Here is an 11,242-nt window from a genome sequence, read left to right as displayed (position 1 = left end):
TTTCCACTCACTGAAGCTAGAACAAATAAACCTCGTAAGTGAAAACTTTATATGTAAGTTTATGTTAGAAAATACCAAACTTATCGGAATTAAACTCGAATTACAACTCATGACACGTAGTGTTGCAAAGGCGTAAGATATAAAAGGAGCCCTTGTTGCTGCGATTGTAAACAAAGTTGAAATACAAATTTAAAAAAAATATTCAGAAAACTTAAGTCAAATCTTAAGATTTTAGGAGGAGGTGGAGACATGCAAGGAAAAAATTTCTAGCGTTGTCTGGACAATTTAGACTTCACCTTTTAAGAAAACTGAGCGTTCACTGTAATCATTTCAATTCACGCAAAGTTTCAAATATTTGTTTTTGGAAGTCGACTTTCATGTTCTTTCTTTATTTGAAAAAAAAATTACATTTTTTGGTAACACATTACAACAAAATTAAAAAAAATCTTAATACCTGGCGTCTCATAGTATTTTTCTGGTAATAATTATAATAATTTTCGCTTACAGCCTTTGTTGGTTGTGCGGCCGAGCTCTTCCTTCTATTTGTGGCGTTGGTACCTGCAGTTTTATGCCGCCTCCGAACGACAGTTTTTTTTTTATGAGGAGATTTTTCGTGACAGAAATACACTCAAAGGTTTGCCATTGCCTGTCGCAGGGTGGCCGCTATTAGAAAAAAACTTTTTCTTTCATTTGTTGTTTCATGCTCGGAATTTCGAAACCGGGCACTACCGACTAGTAGTCACGCACTAACCCATTTGTCACGGCGGCCGCATAAAAAGGCGAGAATAAAAAGGCGCATATTTTATCAAATATTTGTATGTGTAATTTTTTTTCCATTTTATGCCGATTGAAAGCGCGCACTTCTTATTTTATACGAAATTCACAGATTTCATGACAAAAGTCAGGCCTGAAATCATTCAAAACTATTCAAAGAGTTATATAAAAGTGTATAAATATTAATTTGAAATATTTCTCAGGTTTTTAGCGTTCATTTGAGCTATAGAAGTTGGGAAGCCACCTAATAGCTTTTGTTTTATAAGTAAATATAGGAAAATTTATACCATGAGACTCCAGGTATCAATTTTTGAAGTGAAACTACTTAGGCGTCGATGGACGAGCGAGAATGGAGAGTAAAATTTTAAGGCCATGCAACGTTTTGGGCATTTTCGTTCCGCGAGAGGGGAAAAAGATATGACGTAGAGGAAAAGGAGAGAGAGAACTATACCTTATGTATACATATCTTAGATACACTTTAGGCTATTTTTATATCTCCTTGGTGCCCACTGCTTGGGCGGTTTTTGGTCCCAATTCGTTTGGCGTTTTTTTGGTGCCTACTGTTTGGGGCGTTTTTTGGTCCCAATTTTTTTGGTGCCTACTTTTTGACGCTTATTTCCGTTTCCTGGCTAGTGCTTGGGCGTTCTATAAAGTACTATCCATTCCGGCTCGGATTTATTGGTATTGCCTTGCGGTAATTTGTGCCGTTGTTGCGGTCCTGGAATCACTGCGATTGTGCGGGCGATAAACGCTCGGAGTAGTGCGCGTTGTTGCCACGGTTTGTGTCCGGCGTTTACCTACACCAGTCGACCCTTCTCCGTTTTTTGTAAATTTTGTCTATTTGTATTCTCTACAAATGTTGTAAGTTTTTTAGATACATATTCTTTCTCTCTCTCTCTCTCTCTCTCTCTCTCATTCTATCTGGCGTCTCTCCCTCTTTCTTTGTCTGCCTTGAAAGTTTCACTTCTGTTATGTGTACTAAGCGCACTTTTTTTTTTTTAATTTTGCTGCACTGTGTAATAATTGTGTTAGGAATACGAAAATGGTTGACAAGTTGCCAGAGGTTTTAATTTTTGGTGTCTAAGATATGGTTGAAGTTGCAGAAAAGACCAGTCAGGGAGGCAGTATTTCGTTGCATTCCTCTTTGGCGAGGGGGAATATCAAGGACTAAGGATAGTAATTATTTTGATTACTTCGGCTTTAAACAGATTGAAAAATGTACCGGAATAAATAAAGCATAGATTTATGTATTTATGTGAGCGTAAATACTTTTTTAACACAGTTTGAATTTACGATTCTCGTTTCAAACTCTACAAAAAATAAACAGCTTTCAATCGAGAACTGCAAATTTTTTATTTAAAAAATAAATACGAAATAATTAAATATACAATTGTTGAAGAAAATCAATAAATAATGAATTTTATAAAAATTTATAAATAAATAAATTTTTATTTAATAAAAAATCCAACTGAAATCGACCCACTGTTTCAACCTAGTCTTATGAAAAAAATTGCTATGTAAGTAATGATGAACAATAATCTTCACAAAAACGAATTCTCTAAAGTCTAACGGTACAACACTTGCAATGCAACACAAACCTTAAATAAATATAAAAAAAAAATAAATATAAATAAGAAATATTATCAAACCTCTGTAAGATTAATTAAAACCTGCATTTTTTCACCAAACATTTAAAATATACGGCCAGGCGCTGTAATTCACTGACGAGGGAACTCGATTGAAACTTTCTGGTAACTGCATCGAAATCCACTCGCAAGTGCATTACAGTACCTGCCCGTTTAATCCAAATTAAATAAGCAAAACCACACAAAAAATAAATATAGCGCAAGATTTTTTTTGCCACTTCAGTAAAAATGAGATTAATAAAATATTTACAAATACAAATAAACAAGACCAAAATGTTTGCCACCTTAAAAATATACATATTTACAACCATATTAATAAATATATTTCACTAGCGCATTCGTGTTCAAGAACATATACATACACACATACGAATATGAATGGTATATTCATGCAACAGACAAAAATCATAATAATAATAATAAGAAGAAGAAGAATAAAACTTTGGACAATCTAAATGTTTCGTGTAGATGAAGTGAGATCAAATAAAATATTTACATGCCATATACTTTTCCAAATATGCAATAAATTTCAAAATATTTACATGGAGTTTACCGGTGTATACATGAAATGGTTCTGGTTCTTAGGCTGTTTCGAAATGTTTCAAAAATAAAAAATACTAATAAAAAAATTTATATAAAATAGAAAATATTCACTATGCACACCCAGATACACACACACGATTTGTCACATTTAAACCAACACCCACACAAAACCGACTGCAACAACTGGAGCGTGGAATATTTACAAATTGGCTGTTTAGCGGTAATGGAAACTAAGATATATTTAAAAAAGGCACTTAAAAAAATGTCTAATCGTATATCCAAAAAAAAAAAACAAAACAGGAAATAATTGGCACTTGTTTTGAATGAAAAAAAAAATTACATCAAATTACTGTATATACGAAAAACTTCAAAATATATGTTTTAAAGCTTTCACAAAATTTAATTCGAAAGCTTCACATAAATTCTACCAAAAACACATTCCCAACTTATGTTAAAAGGCTTTAGATATTTCATTTTCAGATAATTTTATTCCGCAAAGCTGCAAAGCTTTCTCCAACTTGTATGCAAGAGCTTTGGTAATTTTATTTTCTGAAGCTTTCACTAATTATGTTTAAGAACCTTGTGAGTGCACCTTCCTTTCAAATAATTCCAAGTGATAATTTTCTCTGACTCTTTTACCAAAATATGCTCAAAAACGTTCATAATTTTTTTTCAGAAGCTTTCACAAACTTATTTTGAAGCTTTTACTAAAATATGCTCAAGAACTTGAATCATTTTTTTTCAGAAGCTTCACAAATTATTTTCGAAAGCTGAAAAACTTAAATGATGTTTTTATTTATAGAAGCTTTTACAAAGTTATTTTGAAGAGCTTAAGAAAATTCACTTACAACTAATTTTGTTGGTAATTTTGTCAGCAGCTTTCACTAAAATGTGCTCAAAAACCTTCATACATTTTTTTCAGAAGCTTTCACAAACTTATTTTGAAGCTTTTACCAAAATATGCTCAACAACTTGAATCATTTGAATCAGAAGCTTCACAAAATCATTTTCAAAAGCTTACAAACTTGAATAATATTTTTATTTGCAGAAGCTTTAACAAATTTGTTTTCAAGAGCCTTAGTAAATTCCCTTTCAAATATGTACCAAAATATGCTAAAAAAATCTAGTACTTTTAGTTTCAGAAGCTTTTACAAAATTATTTTCAAGCGCTTAAGAAAATTCACTTTCAACTAATTTTTGTTTGGTAATTTTGTCAGCAGCTTTCACTATAAAATTCATTTGAAGAGCTTTGCTAAAGTCAATTTAAACTAATTTAATTTCGTAAGTCTTTCAGCAGCTTTCACTAAAATTTGCTCAAAAATTTAGTTACTTTATTTTCAGGATTTCAAGAGCTTTGGCAAATTTACTTTCAAGTCTCTTTTTTCGGCAACTTTTCTAGAAGCTTTTACTAAAGTATGCCTCAAAAATTTAGTAATTTTATTGTATTTTAAGAAGCTTTCCCAAAGTTGTTCTTAATAGCTTTGGAAAATTCACTTTTAAAAGATTTCATCAAACAATATTTAACTGCAAATTAATTGATAGAAAGCTTAAAAAAATTCAGATTTCTGGTAATTTTTTTGGATTTTTTCCACTTTTTTCAATTTTTTAATTACCTTTGAGATCATTTTATTCGGTGCTTTCACCAAACTTTACTCCAGAGCTTAGGCCAGCCAAGTTTTAGAAGATTATAATATCTGCTTTTAAAACGCGTTCACAGAGTTATAATCGCGGGCTTTTGTACTTACATAAATTGTCTTTCGGATACCCGCACAAAATTATTTTTAATATCATTGTTTCTTTGGCAGTTTCATTTTGAAGTAAATTTTTCTTTATTTTTTAGAAATCTTTACTAAAGTATACGCAAATGATTTTTTTCTTATTATTTTTTGGGAGCTTTCACTATTTTCAAAAGCTTTGCAATTTCATGCTAAGAAGCTTCCGCAAAAAATTTCTAAGGCTTTGTAGACAACAAATTTCTCTCCACCGCTCGTGATTCCTTTTTTAAGCCTACATGATTGGGGCTTACAAAATCTAGCAAGTATTTTTTGAAACTACCATACCAAACAGCCATTTTAATGTCGCTTTAAGCTGCTTCATCCAAATCATACGTTTATTAACATTTTTCGAAAAACATATCTATCAGTTTTACTCTATTTCAGTTCTAGAACAAAATACGTCACTACACTAATCAGCACGAATTTAAACGCTTAAAAGCCTTTACACACAAACAAACCAAATTGCATAAATATAACAGTTATAAAGCGTAGATAAATATAAACAGTTATTGATAAATGCGAAAATCTATATTTGTATGGAAAATATGTTTACACATACACACAAACTTCTTAGCTAAGGTTCATACAAATCAACTTAACTGCAACAAATAAATTTTACAAATATAATAAATGTGAAAGTTACGGAATTGATGTTGGAAAAATATTGAAAATCTAATATCCGTTAAGTTTATTAAATTTTAGCCACAGTTAAATATTCAAATAGTCTGTTACGCCAAGTCACACGCTTTAACTAGTAGAAACACGCAAGCTCAAAATACTTTATCAAACATGAGCGCTCCACAAAGGCCTTACATCTGTTGAGCATTTCAAAATTGTCATCCCAAAAGTAGGCTATATTTATGGCTTGCTTATTTAGTTGATTGGTTAATTTGCTTTTTACTGCTTGCTGCCTGCTGTAGTCTACTTTTGGATGTGCTTTGGTGGTGTGAACAGAGAATGTTAATGTAACAGAGAATTTCATTAACATTCACTGGTGTGAACCAGCTTAATGTTGCGCCAGTTGAGCTTTTTTGCTTTCAAATCATTTGCGAATGCAATTGGAAAAATTGCTTGATTGCCAGTCAATATTTAGATGTAGATGTAGATGCTTAGCTTTGCTTTGGAATCTTATTTTGTAGTGAGCATTAAATGTGCATTTGCTGTAGTATTTCATATTATTAGCTGATATTTAAGAAGAAGTCGGATTTTAGTATCTACTTCGATATAAAACAGAGCAAATATCATTAATTTAGTAAATAAATAATTTATTCTTTTTGATTTTGAAAATTGTAACTTAACATTTTTTTTGCATATTCACATATTTAATCACGGTGTTTTTTTATTTTAAAATTATTTAACCCAAAATAATTTTTTGTTTCAATTTGAGGTTAGTTTATATGAAACTAAGGAATCATGTAATTTTATCATTATACAAGGTGGCGCAAAAGTAACCTTGCGATGTTTTCTGGTTGTAATTAAAAAAAAAAAAAAAAAAAAAACTTTGATTCTTCTTGTGGCTTATTTTTATTTGGCCTTTTAATTTTTTTTACATCAAGTCCAGAATATGATGTCATGTAAATGGCCGCCGGCACAGTTGATTGCCATTTGAGCCGTTTTTATGGCATTTTCCATCACTTTGGCCAAAACTTCCGGCGATAGGTCCTCACATTCTTGACGGATATTGTCTTTAAGAGCTGCAAGAGTCTGAGGTTTGTTGACATAAGCCCGCGACTTCAAAAAGCCCCACAAAAAGAAGTCTGGAGCGGTCAAATCAGGCGATCTTGCTGACCAGTGCGAATCGCCACAACGGGAGATAAGGCACTCGGGAAATGCATCCTTCAGCATATCGGTTGTGGCACGTGCAGTGTGTGCCGTTGCACCGTCCTGTTGGAACCACATGTTTTCCAATCCCAATTCATCAAGTTGCAGGAAAAAGAAGTCGTTGATCATTGCTTTGTAGCGCTCACCATTCACAGTAACCGTTTGGCCCGCGACATCTTCGAAGAAAAAAGGTCCGATGACTCCTCCAGCGAAAATAGCAGGTGTAATGGCTCTTCGTGGGTTACACGCGGATTTTCAGTGCCCCAGAAGCGTAAGATTTGCTTATTCACGTACCCGCTAAGATGGAAATGGGTCTCATCACTCATGATTATTTTTGATGGAAAATCATCTTCCTCTTGGTGGTGAGTAAGGATGGCTTGAGCATATGTTAGACGCGATTGGCGGTCAGCAGCTAACAGCTGATGCACCGTGTGGACTTTGTACGGAAACATCTTCAAATCTTGTACCAAAATTCGCTGTAAAGACCGTCGACTGATACCCATTTGCGTGGCACGCCGTCTGGTCGATGTCGACGGCGCTTCCATGACATCCTCGGCTACAGCAGCAATATTCTCTGCAGAACAGCCACTCTGGGGTCTGCCACGCCTGGCAGTATCTCGTGTTGTGCCAGTCTCTTCGAGGCGAGCGGCTAAACGTCGCACTATTTCACCAGTAGTCGTTGGACGGCGAGGAAATCTGCGACGAAATTCACGTTGTGCCAAAGTCACCGACCGATTATTGGTCAAATAAATAGTCAGCAATATTCCGCGTTCTGGAGCAGTGTAGCGCAACATTGTTTATTAACGTGTATTTCGCATGTGTTTACTACACAAATGTCAAAACAGAACTGACACTAGGGGCCAATCGCAAAATTTATAGCATTTTCTGATAGGAGGATTACTTTACTGCCACCTGTTAGAAGGTGACGAAAAAATTAATCATTCAGTGTTGATTGTGAATAACATTTTTACTAAATGAAAAAAAAAAAAAATTAAAAAATGATTTTGAGTGATGGAAATCTTTACTTCATTCATTGCTTATATTTTTGTGTGCAGCAACTGTCCAGTTCACAAATATCAAACATGACTGACGTACGACGCCATTTGCAAAAATTATAAATTCTCGGAAAGGGTGATTAGTTTGCGTATAATTTTATTTTATATTAAGATTCTTTCTGAACAAAATAAGACAAAAGAAATAAGTAAATAAGAATAAAACTCAAATAATTTTTAAACATTTAAAATTAAATAAATAAAAATAAAAATCAAATAATTTTTAAACATTTGAAATTAAATAATTTTTTTTTCAGAAGCTTTCATAAAATTATTTTTAAAAGCTTTGGTAAATTTACTTTGAAGTAATTTTATTTCCAATTTTTTTTCAGTAGCCAAATTTTTTCACCAAAATTTGCTCAAAAAATCTAGTAATTTTAGTTTCAGAAGCTTTTACAAAATTATTTTCACGAGCCTTGGGAAATTCACTTTCAAGTAATTTTATTTCCAATTTTTTTCAGAAGCTTTCACAAACTTAATTTTAAGCTTTTACCAAAATATGCTCAACAACTTGAATCATTTTTTTCCGAAGTTTCACAAAATTATTTTCAAAAGCTCAAAAACTTGAGTAATGTTTTAATTTGCAGAAGCTTTTACAAATGTATTTTCAAGAGCTTTAGTAAACTCCCTTTCAAGTGTTTTTTTTTTGTAATTTTTTCTGACGGTTTTACCAAAATATGTTCAAAAATTTGAATAACTTAGTTTTGCAGAAGCTTTCACCAAAATATGCCCAAAAAATCTAATAATTTTAATTTCAAAAGCTTTTACAAAATTATTTTCAAGAGCTTTTATAAATTCAGTCTCAAGAAATTTTAAATGGTAGGTTTTTCTTAATTTTCTTTCCGAACAAAACCAAAAAACAAAAATAAATAAATAATAAATAAGAATAAAAGTCAAATATAAAGTATTTATGAAATATAAAATACGAAATAATTAAATATAAAATAAATGTCTTTCATTTAAGGTTTCGAAATTTTGTGAATTTTTTTTTCTGTTTCAATCTATTATAATTTTATTAACAAGTTTTTTATTTAATCCCAAAATTTTTTATTTCAATCCAAATGTGATATTATTTTTAATAATTTGTTGTCTATTTTCAATCCATGGATGTACATATATGTACATACATATATCTGTATATGAGCATATTTCCTTTGAAACCAAAGTCGCTTTTTTAAGTTTATGCTTTAATCTAAATTAAATTATGTTAAATGGTTAAGAGCAAATAAATAAAAAATGCAAGATAAAATGAGTTGAATAAAAAAATGTTTATTTAGCTGTCAAATATTTTAATATAAAATAGTTCTGTATTTTTTAATATATATATGAACATAATTTTTTAAATATTGTGTTTTATTAATAAAAATTTTGTTTTGTAATTTTCACGAATATCGAGTTTTTTAATTTTTAATTAAACATTTTTCGTTTAATTTTTATGTATCTTTTTTTATTTTTCTTTTTTACCGTCACGATGCGATGAAGACGACCCTGCCTTTTTTACTGCTGGAACAGTTGTTCACAGGCGAAAAAACGACGTTCAACATCCCATGGTTTTAACTCATAAGGAACTCAAGTCCTCTGTTTCTGAATCATTCTCTAAGCATGCAATCGCTTGGAAATGGATTGACGGGTAACTCCTAGCACTGAAGTAAGCTCTTCTTGCCTTTGGCACGGATCCTCATTGGGCAATGCCTCCAATTCAGCGTCTTCGAAGGTGTTTGGCCTTCCTTCACGCAGACGGTCGTCAACATTAAAGCCACCGTCTTTGAAGCGACGGAACCAATCTCGGCACGTTGTTTCACTTAAAGCCGCATCTCCATTAACTTTTTGTGGCTCTCGATGCGCTTCAGCCGTCGAATGAAAGAGCAAAAACAACACTTCCCCCAAATGCCGATTATTCGGCACAAAATCAAACATTTTCACAAAACCAAAAGTATATGATACCAAAACAAAATCACTAATGTGTCGAAGCAGTTTGTCTGCCATATGTCTAAGCTTGGTTTATGGCGTTTAGGTTATGTTTGAATCGACTAGCTCACACTGCTGGCTGCATCTATTGACAAACAGCGGGAACTTAGTTGCGCACCTACTAGTTTGTAGATGTCAAATCAGAAATAATGGAAATTTGTCTTTTTCTTTTCAGTACCTAAATCTAATTTTTTTAAGTTTTATTGAAAAATTGTAAGTGCAAAGGTCTATTTGCAAACGAAATTTTTTTATTTTATAAATATTATTTATATTTATATATATTTTTTGTATTTATTTTATATTATTATTTTTGTTTAGCTCATTATTTAATTTTTTTAATGTTATATTAGTTTTTATTTATTTTTATGATTTTTATATGAACATTTTTACTGTTTTTCGTTGTTTATTATTTTGTATTTCTTGCGTCACATTTTTGTTTTTTTTTTTAATTTTAACAAATTAAAGTTTTTTTTTTAATTTCATTCAAAAACTATAAGTGTAAAGTCATGTTTTGAAAAAAAAAAATTTACAATTTTGTTAATATTTATTAATTTTTCATTATTATATTTATTTTTTTTTCTCGTGTGTTTATTATTTTGTAGGCATCAAAAATACCAGATGTTTTCTTTAGTTTTAATAAAATTTCTATGGGCTTGATGTTTCTTTTAGTTTGGTTGTTCTTTCCACTTTGGTAAAAGACTGTAAATTGAAACTACTTACCTAGATTTACTTTCATTTCATTATTTAATTTTATTATTTAATGGTTATTTTTATTGTAACTTTTGTTATTTTGAAGTTGCCTTAAATAAATGAAATTTTTTTTTAATTGAAACTTTTACTAAATTTTCATGGATTTACCTTTTGAATTTTTAATATTTATTAAGCGGACAAATACCTGTAAACGGCCATATCTTCTGATCCCTGATTTTCATTAAAATTTTTTAAATAGAAGAAGTGAATATATTTTTTTCAAAATTGGCACACATTTTATATATACATACATTAAAATAATATATACACTTTTTTTTATTTTAATCATTTGAAATGGCGGATGTAGCATCGGCGTCAGTGACCTGAATACAAAAAACCAAAAATTTGTTTGTTTATTAATGTCATAATTTCTATATGAATGAAACAAAAATGGAAAAAAAATCGCGGAACAAAATGCTTAAAAAAAATTAATTTTGGGCCCAAATTTCCTACTATTTTTGCTTAAAAATAAATAAATTTTTCGAAAAATTTTCAAAAACTTATAAATTTACATAGAAAGTAATATCATAAAAACGATGTGTGCAAAATTTCAGGGAGATCGTTCAATATTGAAAATTGAAATTTGAAAAGGTCGAGCCAAGGAGCACCAGGAGATTTGGTGGCTCCCAAAACACAAGAGGCTAAAAAGCCCATTGTATTTAAAGCTCTGGAAAGGAGGTATATAGTGAAGGAGGGAAGGAGAAAAGTATCAGAGAGAGACAGGAAAGAATAGAGACAGAGATAGAGATATTTAGTCCTGAGAGAATTTTCCAGATTCTTTGGCAAATCTGTAAATATTCTCCAGTTTTAGAGAACGAATATTACTCATTCTCATGATATCGGAACCCAATACTCTTAGCCTTGCTCTAGCAAAGGCAGGACACTCACAAAGAAAGTGCTCAGTGCTATCTGC

The sequence above is a fragment of the Anastrepha obliqua genome, chromosome 4 (assembly GCF_027943255.1).
Source record: "Anastrepha obliqua isolate idAnaObli1 chromosome 4, idAnaObli1_1.0, whole genome shotgun sequence".
NCBI lineage: Eukaryota > Metazoa > Arthropoda > Insecta > Diptera > Tephritidae > Anastrepha > Anastrepha obliqua.
This window is presented reverse-complemented; position numbering follows the sequence as displayed.